Genomic DNA, 20,300 nt, shown 5'->3' with positions numbered 1-20,300 from the left:
AGATATAAGGAAGAAATTTTTTACAATGAGGGTAGTGAAACACTGGAATGGGTTGCCCAGAGAGGTGCTAGATGCCCCATCCTTGGAAACATTCAAGGCCAGGCTGGATGGGGCTCTGAGCAACGTGATCTAGTTGAAGATGTCCCTGCCAGTTGCAGGGGGGATGGACTAGATGACCTTTAAAGGTCCCTTCCATCCCAAAGCATTCTATGATTCTATGATTAAATGTTCAATTCAGTTGCCTACACAGGTGTGTCTAGTGACATGCTAGGTACACTGGAGGATCCAAGACATTTGTGTAGGACTGACACATGACACAGAAACTAGAGGAATGTTTTGCTTTTCTGGAGTGGCAGCTAGAAACAAAAGGCATTCATGAGGGCATGCCAAATGATACTACATGCCTGCATTTAAGCACCTGAGTGAAGCCCTAGATGACTTGCTCATATGTTGGCAGAAGAGAGAACCTATGCACTTTTGGTTTTTATCTGCACAACAGGGAAAAGTTTTGGCTGCCTTACAGGAGTGTTGTAAAGGCAGCTTCTAAGGCATATTTCTCTTCTCGTGCTTCCTTTATATCCCTCAGAGTTGGCAGAATTTTAACTACAGAAATTTTTACTATTTTAGTTATATTAGTTATTTAGTTATATTAATTGCAGCTCAGTAACCCAGTCACAGAATTGATCAACCAAAAGAAAAGAAAGACATGGCTGCACAGACCGTGTAATTTCTGAATTTGCCTTAAGTTGCAGTTCAGCTCTGGAAGGGCACTAGTAGAGTCCAACATCAGCACTGTCATTCAGAGCTCTTGGGTTTGAGTCAGACTAACTGCCTGAAAAGCACTCTGATTCTTTTCTGTCCATACTAGAGAACTGATTCAAAATGAAAGCTTCTAAAATCACCTCTCTTCTTTATTTTCCAAATTAAAAACTTGATATGAAGAACAATCACAGCTTTTTTGAAGGAAATCTCTTTAGAAGGAGAGATTTTTCCTCCTTTCCTTAATAATTAGAGTAAATTACACGGGAATTACAATATTCAGCATTTTTACATCTTTTCTTCAATAAGATTCAGAACTTGAGCGCCTTAAATCCTCACTACAAAGCACTCCTTGATGTTGTTTTAACCAAAGCAGTTTACACACTCTCTGATTTTTAAAAAAAATTACAAGTACCATGTTCTAATCTACTCGAAACTCAAATAGCAGAAAACTGATTGCACAGAAGACAATTAAAGAATATTTTTTTCAAAAGACAGAAAAAAACCAGGCATAGTATTTTCTAGTATCTCTGCATACTCCTTCCCACACTCATAGACATGAGTTCACATGCATAAACACACTGTGAAGTAGGTAGAAAAAGTACACACCGTCCAATGAATCCTGCCTTTCTTTACATATACATAACTGTCATGTGAGAAGTGGGGTTTATCATTTCCTGATTAGGATCCAAATTCAGATGTCAAATTATAAATGCCTACATGTGATCTGGGTGTATAAGCTCCACCTATAGTCAGAGAAGTTCAAAATCTCAATATAGGTTCCAGAAGGTCAGTATTTAGTGTTGTTTTAGGTGTTCTACAGTATCCAAGGATCATGAGATCATAGGATAATTCTGGTGTGAAGGGACCTCAGACATCAGACTGTGAAGTGATTCTTCCAAGAATTTCCAAGAGCTTCTAGAGGAAAAATGGACATACTTTTACCTTCAGCTGTATCAGTTATCTGAGACTACCAGGCACTGCCAAAAATGAAGGTTTAAACCCAAAGTTATCTACTAGTACCTTTCTGTCAAATAGGAAAGGAAAATTTGCATGCAGCTGAGAATGACCATTCAAAACACTGAAATAATTACAAAGTTTTCTATTAGAGCATTTTAGATGATTCTAAATGATTAGATTATCATTTTGCTATCACACAGCTGGATAATCGTATGAAAATGTTAGGAAAGAGCATTCAGGAAAGTAAATTGAACTACTCTCTTTTTTTATTTTTAATAAAAATAAATCTTTTGTTTGCAAGTCACAGATATCTTTCCTGTTCCTTGCTAGAGATGAAGTACTATAAATGCCAATTTATTTTTCACTGTGAGGTTAGTCTTTGGAGTAATGTAAAATAATTTTCCTCATCTTTAATGAATAAATCATTGCGGGAGTCTCTGCATGATAGTTTGATCCTGCATAGCTATTTCTTCTGATTGTTAGCAGGGTTGTACATTTTAATTCCTGAAACATTATTAACTCATAATCATTTGCTTTTAGACCTTTCTGATAACTTTGCTTTTTCATTAGTTCCTTTTCACTGAGGTAACAGGGAATTACTTTGTTTAATGATTCTCTAAAGATCCAAGAAGGCTAAATATCTTAATAAGGCAATTTTATTTCACAAATAATATTGCAGCCACCAATATCATTAAATTTTAATGTTTTCTGCAGTAGGCCATGTCCCCAGCAATGGGGTATGCAACATCCTAATCCAGAAGCAATTTGGGCAAAATGAGCCTGTCCTTTCCCAGAGCTAAGTATCAGTCAGCGGAAATTCATCAAATATATTGTTTACTCTGAGAGAACATTTAATATCCCAGGAAAAAGAGAGAAGAACCCTGATCACTGACTTCCTTTGGAGTAAAATTCCCCATGAGCTCTGCTTCTATGGGCAGTTAATCTGTTGAATCCCTTGAACACATCCTTAAAGGTAAAAACCTCATGGCCTGGCCACTCTAAGGTGAAACCCTCCAACCCAGCCCTTCCCTGACTATGCCTTCAGGCTGCTTCATGGCCACTGAGACTTGCAGAAGGTTCAGTGGGCTCTGCATGTGCCAAAGTCTGCTCCACAAGGAGTAATGGTGTCAGAGAAATCAGTCCTGCAAAAGAAAATATGACTTGCCAAAGCAGTGCAGTAAGGCATGGTTTAACAGAAGAGGCAGGGGCACACACTGCAGTAGGTCTCTCCAATACTCCCTTCCAGCTCCAGTGCTGGTACGATTTGTCCTTGAGACTGAGCTTCTCTGGATGCCCTGCTTGCTGTAGACTTTATGTCCTTGAAGCTTTTACTGATATGCCCTGAGGAATTTCTTCCCTCCTAGTCCATTCACCAAGAGCGCCTGTGTTTTCTGTACTCACGGTTTTGCAAGAGTTAGTATCCTCCTTCGATTGTAGGTGTAGCCTCAGGAAAGGAAATTATTCTCAAATTGTCTATCCCCTAATCAAAAACTTCCCTGTCTTCTGTCAAAGAGTTCAAATTTTGTCATTGTTTTGCCTTTCCTACTTGGTCCTTTTAAACAATTTTCCCTGATTGAAGTAGTTGAGATTGAAAATCCTGTAAAGCAAAACCAAAAACAAAACCAAGAAAAAACTTGCTTTTTGTTTAGTGAAAGCCTGTGAGTTTACTCAGTGTCATATTCTGCCCTGCAACTACCAGAGATCCCCCTGAACTTCTGTCATGTCAGAACCCAGGTAAATGAATGCATTTAAAAGCTGTGACATGAGACAGATAGCCATGGAAATGGAATAGCAAATGAAGCTGAAATTTTGGTGTATGTTCCCTGCTCTACCTAAAGAATTGATCCACATGTCAGGCAGAATCACCTGCAGCTTAGAATAAGGATTGGCTAAGGATAATACACCAGCTTTCAATATTTTTGATGTTTAAGGTTTAAATAGAGCTACTACCTCACCCACAGGTACTCTTTTATTTCCTATATTTGAATCGGGATCTAGAAAGAAGTACTTGAGGGAAGACATAGACACATCCTTTTACACCATTTTTTTAATAAAAAATTGTTGTCTTACTTCACAGTCAAAGAATATCTTTTAGGGTTGAATAAGAAAGTTTACTGACTGTATGCATCATGCTCCCTGTACAAGTAACCAGCCTCAGCCTTCTCAGAAAGGGTGACTGATTTTCATTGCTTCCTGTTTTGAGTGTCAATCTGGGATGCAGCTTTGGGATGGCACCAAAAATACATTAAACTCTTTGTTGGATCATAGACATATCATGTCCTTTGAATTATATCGTGTCATAGCATGAATGAGATTTGGTATTTGACTTAAATATTATTTGTTTTTTATCTTTCTCAGAATTACTAGCTGGAACAAGGGGGAGATGCAAGTATCTAAGCATAACTTTTAAAATTTAAATGCATCAAGTCTCCTAGATAGGGAACTTACAAAGCAGTTCTTGGCTGCACTGTCTTTTGTTTGCACAGAATGTTAATAGTTTTCCACCATCTAGATAAATGTTTCAAAACTAGTGATTATGGATCCTTGTCTAATCCAAGCTGTTACAGGAAAAGTTCTGAGACGGGCAAAATTTCCAGGTACCTGGGAACTGTAACAGTGGTCTGTGAACATATCAGTAATCTGAAAAAGATTAGGATGTGCTGCTCTAGCACTCCAGCCTATACCAACAGTATAGCACTTTTTCTAATGGAAGGAAATGTTACAGAAATCACAGCTAAGTCAAACAGCTTGATCTGGCAAATTATAAGTATTTTACAGGAACCTCAGGGTATTTCATGCATGTAGTGTCATAAACAGTCCAAGGACGTTCTGCATGCATGCAGTGTATTTCTATTCCCTGCAGTTTTTATAGTGAAGTTTCCAAGCTGTGCATAAGCAATAATATAATAGGATCTCTATTCATTTCTCCTTCAGGAATGCTGAGCATATTTACTTGTTCATATTCCATCTATTTCCCCCAATCGCTTTGCTGGAAAACAAGTGTTCACTAATAATTTGCCTTTTCTATCTGTTTATTTTAGCAAGCAGGTTTGATATTTTTCTTTTATTTTACTCTGATATTTTTCTTCCCTTCTTTGTGACAACAGGATAATAGATGCAGACTCTGAACCAAGTTGTCCAAGGATGTCTTCAGTGTGTCCTTTATTAGTAAAATGTCTCAGTCTGGGAAGAAGGATGATCCTATCGATATTCATTCAGAAAATTGGATCCAATATTTGGTTCTGTTAAATGCCTCTTGCTGGCCTTCAGAGCCAAATTTGGAAGTATGAAGCAACTGCAGCTAGAGCCAAATTCTCAAAAATCCTCAGAAAGGGCTGTCAATTAACATGATGTCCGAGGCCAGACTCTGAATGCTGTGTTGTTCTGATAATGTTGCTACTTATTTTGATTCCTAAAGAGGAACTTAGTTCTCTGGTCATTGTCGCGTGTTTTCACGATTACTTAGAGGACTGTGTTTTAATTTTTTATGGGCCTTAGCATCCTGCCAGTCAAAGAGGGTCTCTTCTTTCACTCTTAACTCTTTCAATTATTTAGCTTGTAAAGTTTTCTGTTTCTCACTACCTCAGTGAGCAGCTTCAAAGTCTGTAAACAGAGATGTGTATAAAATCATCAAATCATCAAATATTGGAGGGCATTCAAATCTTGTGGGTTTGGGTTTTTTTCCTCCCTGCATTACCCTGAAGTCACTATGGAGGTGCAAATCCAGACTTTAGTCTTCCCTGAAGAGTCCTGTCATCCACCAGCTCTAGATGAGGTACAGGTGTGTTATCTGAGCCACATTCCCCATCTTAATCCTCTCTCAGTTAGAAGGATATGCAGTATGGTCAGTGACAGGGATAAGGGTAGGGAAAGAATCTGGGAAAAAGTTTAACTGGGTGGAGCTAATGAGACACTATTTGATTCTTCAATATCATCTTTCAAGTGTAAATAACAATTTTCCTACATTCCAACATAAGGAACGAAATCACACTGCAGTCTCTGGGGAGGCCTATTTTCCAATAGGCAATCTAAGTTCAACCAAGCAGCAGTGCATTCAAATTGAGGTTTTATTTGCTGTTTCATCTGAGCAAAAACCTCCTTGAAAAATTTCAGGGTAACCAACCACCCAAATCTTTCTCCCCTTTCCAAACATCTTGGAGGCACAGCTTCTGCCACTCCACTCTTTTCACTCTTCTCTCCGTTATGCTCTAAAACAAGCTTTTCCAAAAACAGAAAGGTGTATCACAAAAATAAAGACAGCATGTATTTGACCAGTTTGAATACAAGTATGACAGTAATTTTGCCTTTTATTTTGATTTATCAGTTGTTAGGAAACTCTCCTTCTGCATAAGCCAACAAAGTCTTACATTTTGAAAAAATAAATACTTGTCATGGCCCAGATAGTCAACAAAAAAAAAAAAAAAAAAGCAAAGAAAAGGGAAGTAAATGTGACTGTGCAATTTCCCAGTACACAAAAATTTGATGGATTTTTAGGAAAAAGAGATGAACTGGAGTCTGAGAGGTCTGTGAGAGATATTCTTGAATGCTGTTGCAGACCTTTGACAAAAAGAACCCCATCCCTGTGCTTACCTCCTGGTGCTTACAGAGCCTTCTGGAGGTGTATGATGGATGTGCTTGACCCCTTGAACAGACTGGCGGTGGTTTGGTGCAGGCTCCGGAGGAGGTAAAGGCCCGAGCCATAGCCAGGCCATGAACTCCTCTAGTTTCAATCTGTTCTCTAGAAACCCACAAAGGAGCAGAGCAACACAGTGAGCATAGATGCATACAAGCTTGGAACACCAATCATGCGAATAACACATGAATAACAAGTGGCTTTTCCAAGACTCATTTATCAAGGAACAAAGAAAGTTGTGGGTACAAGGAGTCTCCTGCATACCTTTTCTATTGCATGCAATTTGACTACCAGCCAACCACTTTATCCTATAAATATGACAGCCTAAGTGAGCCTTCTCTGAGCTCTCCCTGCTAAGCAGTGTGGCTGCATGGTGGTGATCTCCCCTTGAGCTGGGACATCTCTCAAGGTTGCTCCTTGAGGCAGAGAGACCTTTTATCAATAACAGATCTTTGCTAAGTGACTGATAGCGCGCATAACCTTGTAGTATGGTAACTTTGACTTTGTCTTTGTAACTTTGATTGCATGCTGAATTGATGCTAATGAAATATTATATAAATTTTGAGTGTACAATCCCTTAGACATAAACCGTTGTCCAAGTCTGAGACTAAGATTGGACCTAGCCACACCCAAGCTCCATCAGGAGTTTAGAAAGCAAGGGGCTCTACTCTGAACCTCGCAACTCCACAGAAGGGTTCTTCTTATCCTTTTGTGTCCATGGTCTCTCTGTGAATAATTCTAACTCGAGTGTAACTCAATTTTCCTTTGTATGATTCCTCCATGCAGTAATTAATAGAGTGAACCTTGCCATTGAACTTTGTTAAGTCACACTTTTACAACATCATATTAAAATCACTTTTGCTAACCTTTGTCAGTGATTCTTTAAGTGATCTAAATCACCCATTCGCAACAAATTGGCATAGCCAGCAAGATCCTAACTCAGGATTCGCAACAAGGTGGCACATGTGAATTTGATGAGACTGGCCTCTTCTTTTCTCACTTCTAGACAAATGCATGAAACCACTGGAACATTTTAGAGAAAAGAGGAAATAGGGTTTCTTTTGCAATCTTTTCTGAGTTCTTGGAAAGAGTTTCTGTAGACTTCTTTCCAGCAGAAGGTTCTGGATGCTGGATATTGAATACATGTTTCCATTTTCCATCAGCTCTGAGCCCTATGTCTAAGCTGCAAAGGAGGGGAGGAATTTCAGACACACTCCTATATTAAGCAGTTTTATAGTCAGTTCTCAGGGCTATCTGCTATACTGCATGAAGTACTCTGAAGTGGCTAATGCTTCGCAGGCACTGGGAAATTTCCTAAATTCCATGTAAATCCTTCCGCCTTGGGTTTCCTCTTGGCTGGCTTTACACTGCCAGGGCATGTAGCTAGTAGAAATCATGTGGACGTTGTTGGAAATTAGGCCAGAAAAACTTGAGCCAAGGTGCCTACCTCAGGAGTTTCAGTTTCTCTTTTAGGAGCCAGGCATAGAGGAATAAATTTCTAGGTACTTCAGTCATTTATTAAAGCAAACATGAGTCCTTTGTGGTGGAAGTTGCCAGAAAATTCTAGTCCAAAGTATAAGACATCCTTCAAAGATGTAGATATATATTTTTCCATCAGTAATAATTCATCCAGATGAAGATCTCTTTCAAGTCCTCTCCAGCTACTTCATGGCATCTCAGCTACAAAAACAGCCAGCATATTGAAACTAGCACATATTTTGAAAATTGACAGTTAGGAAAACTGATGAAAGATAAGGCAGTAACAGCAATGAATCAGATTAATATGGACAACATGGGGAACATTCCACCTACGCAGGGAGCAGTGCCTAATATCAGAGGGCTCTTTCATCTACAATAACAAGACCCAGTGGCTGAGAGCCAAAACTTCAAACTGGAAATGAGATGCAATTTTTCAGCAGGAGCATACTTAACCATTTGAACTGTTTACTAATAGATATAGAATATACTCCTTCATTCAGAGTCTTTAAACCATGGGTGATTCCTTTTCAAAATGAGAAGCAAATGACTTTGCAACAAACTGAAAGTTGTCAGGGTGACTGCAGCACTTTTTGGGTAAAATCTAGCCCTAAGTTATGGAGATCGTCAAATTGATAATGGCCTTAAAAAATCATGTCTCTACTAGTGAGGAGGCAGTTAGAATGTATTTGTGCTATGGGAAAATAGAATTTAGTCTGAAGATTTGTGATATATTTTAGGAGCCATTATGTTGGTTACAACTTTCATTTTTTCTATGCAAAAAACATTCTTCCTCTATACTGAAGTTCTGTTTATTAACAACAATTTCTGGACCTTTGGACACTTGCCCAGGTGTTCACAACAGATAATAAATTAAAACATTCGTTACCTACCAAAAGAAATCGACAACCTCTTTGGGATGAACAACAAGAACAAAATCAACCTACATATTTGTGAATAAATTACAGTATCTCAAACAAATAACTGTACCAGGATCCAAAAGCTGTATGCACAAAAGGCACTAAAAGATCTGGAATTAGCAATGAATGATTGACTAAAAACTCTTCAAATTCCGATTAATATGAAAACATGCCATTTCTTCTGTTGCTTTACGCGTTTTATATTGATCATTGCTTCTGAGCAATCTTTCAAGGGTTGCCTCACATCATACATGTTCAAATTTGTCCAATAGACCATGCAGAAGTTACTCTTTCATGGGTAGTATTTACCAGTGGAAAAACGTGCTACTTAACAAACTTCTACACATTCCATCCTTCCTAAACAGATTAATCAGGAAGGTGCCACCTCATGCATTGCCACTGACTCTACTGCAGACATAAGTATCAAAATGACTTCCATATCCAGACACTGTATAATTTAATCATGCTCAAAGGATTTCCATAATTGTATCCACAAACCTTAGTGCAAGATCAGCTTTCCGCTCCACAAGTTTCAATTAGAATGTTCAACACACCAATGCATTTGAAAAAAATAATGAATGCTTCTATTCCTCTCGTGTTCGAGAGTTTTTATACAAATACTTAGCACTGCCACTTCTCACTTTCTAAATATTGCCTTTTATAGTGTTCCTCTCTCCTGCACTGCATGTCATCCTTGTAATTTCTTGCATTTTGCTAAAGGCACAGGGAACATTGAATGGTGCTGGAGATTACTAATGAAATATGGAGCCTTTCACTGCTAAGTTACACATAAAATGTCTGGCCTAGGTTGTTCATGGTGCAAAGATGTAACTAGTCTCTGCTGGCTGTTCAGTAGGCTACACGAAACCACTGTTAGTTTCAGTCTGCTTCCTACTGAATCAGGGGGAAATTAGCTGGCTGAGAGACAGACAAATTAAAGACATTTTCGGAAGTGAAATGCCGAATGACTGAAAATCAGATTGCATTCTGAACAGTGACATTGGATCAAGGTGCTAAATTTTTGATATCACAGTCTGAAAAATGTGGATTACAAATCTGAATTGCTCATGATATCTTAGAAATTCTTGGTAAAAATGGAAAAAGAAAGGAAGTCTTAAATGTTTCATGCTCAAGAGACAAAACTTTTACAGAGGCTTTAAATATACTTAAAACACATTTAAAGGTGGATTCCTAATTATCAAGTATTTCTTTACGGCTTAATCAATTCAAACTCCAAATTAATGAGTTCCAATGACTAATAGGTCATTCTGTTTAATATATAGGTATATTCTGTCCTACATGAATGTGTTAAAACACTTATATGTAAAGAGCAAACACTACGAAAATTATTTACAGGGTCTGAAGAAATAATATGTGGAATATGTTATTCTTCTCATGATGATTTTGTCAAATTTTGGACTAGAATAAAAACTTAGGAGAGAGAAAGAAGAGAATCAACATGGGCCCAATATCAGTGCATTGAAAGAAAAATGATTCATGAAAGGTACATGAAAGACAAGAAGGTGATTGTGAACTGCTACCATGGATTTACTAAGATCAGTCAGGTTTAATCAACCTGAGTGCCTTCTCTAATGAAATGTCTGACTCTGTCAATGAGGGGAGATTAGTAGATATTGTTCACCTCAAATTAAGCAGGCCTTTAAACACAGTATCCAATGAACGCCTAGTAACAAAACTGACAAAATGCAGGCTGGACAGGTGGACCACAAAGTGTATGGAAAGCAAACTGGACTGCTGGGCTCAAAAGATCGTGGTCAACAATTCCAAACCTAGCTAACCAGCTTGATGTGACTGATATTCCTCAGGGGTTGATAGTGGGGCACAGTGCCAACTCAGCTGGGTAAGACTGAACAACCTGATTTAACTTTGCAATTAGCCCTGCTTTGAGCAGGACATTTGACTACAGTCCTCCAGAGGCCCTTCCTAACTTGAGTGCTTTTAGGAGGCTACATACTGAAAATTCACAACCTGTAGTTGGCTAACCACTAATCCCTGCTCTTCTCGTTTGATTCTTACTATACTCATTTTCATAGCTAGCTTCAACGTGTTCTTCAAAATATCATTTCCGGCTGCTTCTCTGTCTACAGCGACAGTTTTCCCGGATGTCTAAACCAAGTTGCTTTGAATAATGAATTATACACCTTGGCTGATAAGTGGGAGTCTGTTGTCATGTTACACTGTCTGGATATCACAAAGGGAATTTATGGGAAAGAGATCAGTTCTTCATGGGGCCATAGATTTTCCAGTCATTAGAATTAGACAACATTGTCCAATAGTTGATTCTCCACCAGTTTTCACCACATAGAATATAATCAATAAAAGCTACATGGGAATATATGGCTTAACTTTTCCAGCAGGAGTCCATCAAGAGTTTTCTAACTTTCGAATAAGCAAAGCTCACAAAGGGAAATAAGGGCAACATAATCCAACTGTAGCAAAAATTGACAGGGGTTTAAGTGCTTGATCAAAGTCCATGGAGACTGTTACTAACTTGAATAGGCATTGGATCATGGCTGTACGCAGCAAAGAGCTAATTTTTGCCACAATCCGCATTTGTAACATATTTCCTGAGAGTTGTTTTATGATGAAGCTGGGGTACTGCTAAGTGTTTACATTACTGACTAATTACCCTTCCAGCTCAGTGGGTAACCATGCTCTGTAGACCATGATCATAAAGATACTTTTACAGCAGACAGTAGTACTCAGATGAGGTGGTGAGGTAGTGACATGCCACACTGTCTCCTCCACAAACACAGAAGTACCAGGTGCAGAATAATGTCCAACGTCCCAATTATTTTAAGCTGAACTCCTGGGATAGCATAAAACTGCACCATCTATTATATGCTGAATTAGTGTTTGCTCTGATGGAACTTGTTAATATTTCATTTGTTATTTTAAAAAGCAATATCTCAGTGATTTTACAAACGAAGGATGCTCACATGAAAATGTACAGATTTTCCTCTCTGCTTTCCTAAGGAACACTTGAAAAAGACAAGCTGTAGTACAAATGCTGGAGGCCACTTACCTCATAAATTTTGTCTCAGTGATTTGAAAGCAAAAAATTCTGTTTAGTGACTTCACTGCTCTCTCCCTCTTTTTTCCTCCTTTTCTTTTGTTTTCATTTTTGCCGTTATATTCTGCTTTACAATCCCTTGTGGTGGGGCATGTCAGAAAAAAATATCCAAACAGCTCTGAAACAAGAACAGTATGAATATCTGCAATATCAATCTTCTTTGTATATGCTCAGAAATTCAGGAAAATTAAAAAAAAAAGTGCTTTGCCTTTGCTCTTTATCACATCAGTCTTTTAAGTTAATAACCAATCTCAAACAAATATTTACATTTATTTTAGAATTAAGATAATTTTTTAAAATTTAATCATTTTCAGAAAGTATTAGAAATATAAAGTCCTAATTAATCAGCTGTGACACTATGACAAATTCTTCACATTCTTTGCCTGGTGTTTAAAATAGGAGATGCTAGGCAGAGCTGGTGGCAGTTTAAGCATAGATATGTTCTAGCAGTGTAATTGCTAAGAAAAATAAATCAATTAGAAGAGTTTGCTAACATAGCTCCATTAGATCACATATTTTCTGTTTCATTTACGGCCATATGGTGAAGGATCCATTTTGTCTTGGCATGAGGACATTTCTGCAGAAGAAAAATTGGATTGACATTTTATTTTTACACCAACCTAAATTTCCTTGTAAGATAATTATTTATGAAATACGATGTGTAATTTGATGCATGATCCCTGGAAGAGGTTACTAAAGAAGGAATTAAGTTGATATTTTTAGCAGTAGTACATAAAATATATACTCAGGAGTGCTGTAAAGAAAATTGTCTGGTTACCAACATAGGAGCTGCTGTTGTGATAGCTGCTCTGCTGGCTGATATAGCTGGGATTCAACCCAGTACCTCTACAGAGAAAATCATCAGTTGATATAGCTATAAAGCTCTGCTACCAACAGCTCACATCCTGATGGAATGAGTAGAGAGGGAGGAACTTGTAATATACAATTTCTGTAAACGTAACTTCTGTTATATCTATGATATTATATATACTGTGTTGTGGTTTAACCCTAGCCAGCAACTAAGCACCACACAGCCATCCCCCACCCCTGGTGGGATGGGAGAGGGAATCAGAAGAGTAAAAGTGAGAAAACCCATGGGTTGAGATAAGAACAGTGTAATAATTGAAATAAAATAAAGTAAAAAAAAATAAAAAATAAAGAAAAGACTATACAAAGCAAGCGATGCATGATGCAATTGCTCATCACCCACCAACCGATGCCCAACCAGTCCCCGAGCAGCGATTGCTGCCCCCCAGCCAACTCCCTCAGTTTATATACTGAGCATGACGTCATACGGTATGGAAATGCCCTTTGGCCAGTCTGGTTAGCTGTCCTGGCTGTGCCTGCTCCCAGCCTTTTGTGCACGTGGCAGAGGATGGGAGCTGAAAAGTCCTTGACTTAGTGTAAACACTACTTAGGAACAACTAAAACATCAGTGTGTTATCAACATTATTCTCATCCTAAATCCAAAACACAGCACTATACCAGCTACTAGGAAGAAAATTAACTCTGTCCCAGCCAAAACCAGGACAATTGATATGGAAATCACTTGTTAATGCTGATGATAGGCTACTGGGAATTGTTACCCTGCTGCTCAGACTTAAATCTTGCCACAAACCTAAATCTAGTCAAACTGAGATGAAAGCTGACACAGCCAAGATCTGATCCAAAGATGTTGGCTTTTTGTCAGGAGTGCCAGGCTTCCCCTTCACGTGACCATCACTTTCCACAGCAGACACCATTATATCACCCTCTAGTCCAAACTTTTCTGTATCTCAGATATTGATGATTCATCATGTTATTCCTTTGTGGAGTTAACAGCTTGTCTGTGACCAAAACACATCCTCTCAGAAGACCTCTGGTATGAAGAAATCAGGAGAAGAATCCAGCACAATTTTATTAATTTCTCAAGTGCATTCACATTTAATTACTGATTAATCACTGTATTAAAACACTGTCTTTCCCATCTGAACGACCTTTAGTGTCCAGACTTCTCAGTGGGCCTTTCCCTGCTAGACCAAAAAAGGTTAAAAACCCAATATGATTCACTGCAATTCATATTCCCCAGATCTTGAATAACCATAATAGATTTCTTTTCCAATTTTGTAATATTCCTTAGAAATTGTAGACTTTAGAACTATAGGTAGTATGATAATATCCATCTCATCAGTACTATAGAAAGAGATATTTTTTTATTTCAACTGCTGCCACATATAAGACTTGGCATGAGTGTTTTTTGATGCAGAAAACCACTGGAGCATCCACTGATTCTTGCTCTACTTTGATTCCTAAACATTTTAAATAACATCATCTTCTGGAGTACTACTCCTCTGTTGTAAGAATGACCTGCATTCCTTATACTTACATGGATAAAACTTTGCATTTATCTGAACTGAGAAAGCATCTTAATTGAATAAAGCAGTTCACCAGGCAGTCTTCGTCATCATATCTGACTACTCCATCATTTTTCACGGTTCCTCTAGTCTTTGCACCAACCACAGATTTTATTGACAGTAATGATATATTTACTACAGATCATGGACAAAAATCTTGAACAGTATCAGGTACATTTTCCATGGCTGAATTTTCCCATTAGAAAAAGCTATAATGAAAATTCTCCATGAATAACGACTCCTTAACATTTGTCAGTTATACCATTCATCAACTCCTTCTTGGTAATGCACAGTGCTATATTTTTAATTAGAATGTCACAAGGTTCTAAATCCTTACAAAAGTTTAAGTAATGTAACAATTAATAATAACTTGAATAATTCAGGTACTTTTGACATTCAAAATTCTAATCTCCTTGAAAATACTTTTCTTTATTTTTTTTTCCCAGCCATAAAGCACACTGGCATTAATTAAATTCCAAGCCTTTAATCTTTGTTAATCAAATTCCATTATTTTCCCTTTGGTCTGGGAAAACAGAAATACTGTTAACAAAATATCCCTTTTGAATACTTACAGGTTTTACAGGTTGTTGTCAGTCTTCTGAGCTTCTTCTGGATTTTCCTCAGGATTTGTCAAAATGTTTATCAACAGTTTGGCCTGTGATACGTAAGTCATCTAGGCCATGCAAATTCGTCATTGTTTATCCTGGGTAGACGATATGTGCACTGAAAGGTACTTCATCACCATTATTTTGTACAAGTACATTATTCTTGCCTGTTTCCATTTATGGAACAGGAATATATATTGACTGCTTCTGCTTTCTATACATGGTTGTTAATTACATCATTTCCTTCTACAAATTACCCTTTATCATCTCTCATGACACATCTAATCTACTTAGGAAATGCTCCTGTGAAGGAAGTCAAAATGTTCCCTCTTGCCCCAGCTTCTCCCAGCTGGAGAAGTGCTATTGAGCTTAGTGCAGTGTCTCAGGAAAAAAAAAAAAAACAAACACACACAACAAAACCAAAAACAAAACAGGACCTAGATGCTTTGATGTTGCTGTCTTTGTATGTTAATTCATCTGACCATCTTTGCTCTCATGCTGTGCCTTTCTTTGCAGAATATTTTTTTCCTCAGAGATTCAGATGTAAAAGCAACATCATGAATGCTTTCTTGGGATACATTGTGCCTTTGTATTAAGACTTCTCAATAGCCTTTGTCTTATTTCAAGATTCTCTACTCCCAAATGCAAAATTATCTTGAGAGGTTTCTTGCAAAAAAGTTACCAAGGAAACGGCTAATAAAAGCCTTTGTCCAGATAAGCTGAAAATTCATAGATATTTTCTCCTTCCATTTGTTTTCTTGGAATAAATGTAACCTGTATATAAAATCGATTTTGTATTAAACACTATTAAATCCTTATAATGATAGTTTTATCTGAACTGTAACAGAATAGGGCAGCAGTGATAAGAATATTAGTTGCTGTGTATCCATGTAGTAAAAGACATTTGCTGAGCCCATACAGATAGAGAACTGGAGAGATCAAGTCATTTGCCTGAAGTCACATGTGAAAACACATGTGAAAGGCAGGACATAAGCTATAGGATTTATCTCCCACAGCCCAGCACTTTTTCCATAAGGTCATTGGGATTTTTTTGTTGTTTTCGTTGTTGCTGTTGTTGTTATTTTTTTGGTTACAGCTGTCAAGATTCTTTGAGAAGCATTCATGCTTATGGATGGAAAATGTAATTTTTCTTGAAAGAACTGGAAAGAAAAGAAGGGGGGGGGGGGGAAGTCATCTTCTGCATTTTCTGAACCTAGCTGTGAAACAAGAAAAGTGACACAGAAAAAAGCATTCATTTGCTATTAGAAAAATGACTATGCTCACATCCCAGTCCAAGTTGTAAACACCAGACTGAAGTACGTTTCACTTCAAAAGTTCAACAGCAGTAATATTTATTTGGTGATCATTAGTTTTCTTCTGAGGATGAATTGAGGACCAACAGCTGTAGAACCAGGCTTTCTCCCTCCTTCCCTCTTTAATAAAAGTATTTATTTAAAAAGAAGCATAAACAAATCCAAGTAAACTATAGTAATGATCACAAGGGTCCTCTCCTTGTTCACTATGAAGCTGTTTTGCTCATGAAGCAAAAGTAGTATGAAACAGAGAACGAACATTTTATGCTGGAGGAAAAAAAAAATGTTGATTCAAATCATTTCCATAGGGGAGCAATGTGGAGCGGCTCCATTAGGTTGCCTGGCACTAGCTGGCAGAAAAAATAAATGAAAACACAGCTTTAAGAACACTGCTTTATTTACTGATGACCATAAATGGAGCAAAGCTGGAAGGTGTTCAAGATTGCTGACTGGCTGATTGTCACAGCTAATTGTTTTTGACATCCAAGTGTCCTACACATTGAAATGCACAACCTGCCAAACCACAGGCTGCATCTATTGGGGAGTGAAAACTCTATAAAGAGACAAAGCACCCAGTGCTAACACAATGTATAGTCATGAGTTTAGGCACATGATTTGACATAAATTGTTTTCGATACCCATTGTGTTATTATCTTTCTAAGCAGGTTTGCTACCTGACAAATTAAAATTCATTCTCTAACACATGATGACAGTGGTAAATGACTGCTTTAATAAGTTTTGCCCAGAAATTTTATTCTTTGTTTGATAGGCACTGATGCAAATTTAACTCAAGATTTGAAGAAATATTAAAAGAAAAGCTTAGAAACTAGCAGGTAGTGAAAGCACAGTTTGGAAGAATCAGTAGAGCAAGCCTACTGTCTGCTGTTTTCTGTGGTTGCAAGTACAACTTAAGTACCCTCAGCAAACTGGTGGCACTTTCAGGTATGAATTCAGAAGAACAGAGCTAGCTTCTTGTTATATTTTGATGTTAGTTATATCACCTGAAGTAATAATTAATCCATCAAAATTATTTTTTTTCTAAATCTTTGTTAGTAAATTATGTTTTACAATATAGTACACCTTCATCTATATTTTGAGGAGCAGTGTAATTGTAGCCCTGTAAGTACAAACAACACAAAGATAACCGTGGGAACCTACTGTTAGGTAAGAATAAAGCCCATATTACCAAATCTATTGGGAGCTTTATGATCACTTCAAGATTTGAATGCCCAAATCAAAATATGTTGCTGTGATTTAATGTTGTGAGACTAGGTGTTCCTTACTTTATAAGGATTTCTTGGTTTCTATTTGAGCACTCTGAAATTGAAACACATAAGTTCACTGATGACTTGTAAGTGCATGGACCTAAATGTCTAAGCAATAAAGATTTGAACAATTATAATTATTAGGTGCTGGATTTTAGTACCTACTCTAAATTGTAAATCTACAAAAATTGAGTTTTGCTGTTTGCTGTCCTCTACTCATCATGCTTCACTCACTTTCAGGTCTGATTTTCTCATCATACAAATGGAAAACAAGTTTCCCTTCACAACCACTCACCCAGAGTCACTTTGGTTTCTGACAGTGGGCCTTTCTCTCTGACACAACATCAGTGATAACAGAGGTTCAGTTAGCCAAACCATGATCTAATCTCCTCTTCAATTCTACCATTGTCCTCAAAATGTGATCTCAGTGACACCAGGGTAAATGTCCATCAGATTCATTGGCCTAAATGAGATATATGAGAGTGAGAGAGCAAAACCTGAAAATTCTTCTGCTGCAGAGTTGGAGTTCAGGATTTATTTTACCCAGCCGACCTTTTTCATTAATCTGGGTGTAATTTTTCATACACCATTTCCATGTTTAAAATTGAGGGGTTTTTTTCTGAAATTATTTTTTTCTCACATTTTCTTTCTTTTTAAGGAATCTTGAACATTGCATTTAAAACAGTTTATCTCCTTCCCTCTCCCCTTTCTAAGCTCTAGCAATCAGAGACTAAAGCCATTCTTCTGTCCCCTTTCTATATCTTGGCAAGTGCCCAAACATACTATTACACAAATCAGAATGTATCCTAAAAAAATAACTACGATTAGGGTATTTTCTAAGGACATGTGTTGAAATTCCTGCTGGGCAATGGGCAGTTATCACAGTTAGCCATTGTTACCTATTGTGCACATTTTCTTTCACTGCAGATCAGCTCCACAGCTTTTCTTTCTCACTCCTGTTGAAATTCCCTCTAGTTTGTTGATATCTTTCTAGGAATAACATGTTCAGAAGAGACCATAAACCATTTCAAGTGTAACATTTCAGGAGGGCATGGAGCATAAAAATAAAGGGCACATAGAAGAACTATAACTATGAGCAAATATGACTTTGAGAGTAGGTACAGTTCATGTGTTGCTGGGGGGAAGCAGATCACAGTAGACGCCCACATGCAATATGCTGTCTACCATCATTCACAAGAGCTTCCAGACACCTCCCACCCATCCAAGGTATTTGTCTTAGGTTCCTTTCCCCTCTTGATGCATTAGTGCTGCCACTTTGTGGTTTAAACTTTCTCTCTGCACGCTCCTCCAACACACTGTAATTTGTTCCTTGCTTGTCTTTGCTTCTTCACTTTATGTCATTCCCTCAATTGCCGTGCTCTTGAAATAAATCCAACAGACAGAAACCCGTTCACATGCTCAATGGAAAATCTTCTTCAAGATTCTGGAGGTGCAAAGAAAGGATTTAATGATCATGGAAATGCAGCAAATATCCATTGTAAAGATAAGTAGTACGAGCACTCCAAGCCTGCAAGTTTCAAAGCTGTTGCTGCACCATGTAGAAACAGGAAGATCCTCTCTTCATTTAATGGGTAGCAAAACAACACAGGCCTTATCTAGGTCAGTGACACAAAAACATCACAATATCATTAGAATCCAGTCTGCTTCACAGTAGAACAGTTAACAAAAAGTCCCCTGCATGCAATTATGAGTAGGACTGCCTCCAGGACTGTTATATCAAAATAATTGTAAATGAGCATCATAAAAACATTTGAGAAAGTAAATTGAATTTGCTATGTTTTTCTTGCACAGGGGAAACATCAGAGCTAATAATAATTTGAAATCTCATTGATATTATGAAGGTGATTTAAAATAAATGTCATTAATACCCTCTATGCTAAGGCCATACTGAAGAGACTTCAGGGTAAATAGATATGTCTACAACTGTCTTATTTAAAATGTTTTTTAAAAATCACAGTAGTTCTTCAGCTAAGCAACTTTTGATCTCATGAGTGACTGACACAAAACAAATACTAACCATCTGGAAACTAGAACTAGAAGCTAGGACTAACCCACCAGAAAGTCAATTCCAATATGTTTAACCATAGCTAATTATTATTCTTTCACCAAAATCAACACTGGACAGACCGTTTAACAAAATATGAGTCAAAGCCATTTGGCAACTTTGTGACTGAAGAGACTACAACAAACACTATGACCACTTAGGACCAAATCAAGACTATCTCAATTGATGTTCTAAAGGACTATTACTACTATACACATTCCAGATGCCCACTTAAAACATGGTGTGATGAATTCCAGTTGGATGGCGTATCTGACATGCTGTCTTGTGTCAGCTGTCTTTCAGCTTATATTCATCAGGTGCCCGCTTATCACAGACTCCCATCAAAGGTATAGACCCTCTGCAGTAACATGAAAGTGGCCTTGGGAGCAGTAAAGTTCATCTGATTCATTGTGAAACATCAGAGGTGAGCCTGTATTCCCCATTTCTAGGTTTTAGGATGCACAGGTGATGATATTTGGATTTTGCCCTTCAGTTGCTTAAGTTTCAATGACCTAAAATGAGATTCAAGACTCGTGATTCTCAAATCAATTCAGAAGATGGGATTTGAGCAGGTCTGATTTTTTTTCTCACCATTTTTATCCTGACAAATTTGATTTAGAGCTTGAAAAATACCGTATGCACTTTAATTTACATGTGTCATTCTACTTTGCATTGCTGACTAGTGTCTGCAGCTTCCTACTCATAACTTTTGCATTTGATTCTTTGATTACTCAGGTTGCTCACAATAACAAAGACTATCTTCATTTAGTCCATCAAAGATGAATGTAATATCTTCTACTTCATAGCAAATAGATTA

Source organism: Nipponia nippon, unplaced genomic scaffold (genome assembly GCF_047370975.1).
Source record: "Nipponia nippon isolate SJK-2023a ecotype South Korea unplaced genomic scaffold, ASM4737097v1 scaffold_3, whole genome shotgun sequence".
Classification (NCBI taxonomy): Eukaryota; Metazoa; Chordata; class Aves; order Pelecaniformes; family Threskiornithidae; genus Nipponia; species Nipponia nippon.
This window is presented reverse-complemented; position numbering follows the sequence as displayed.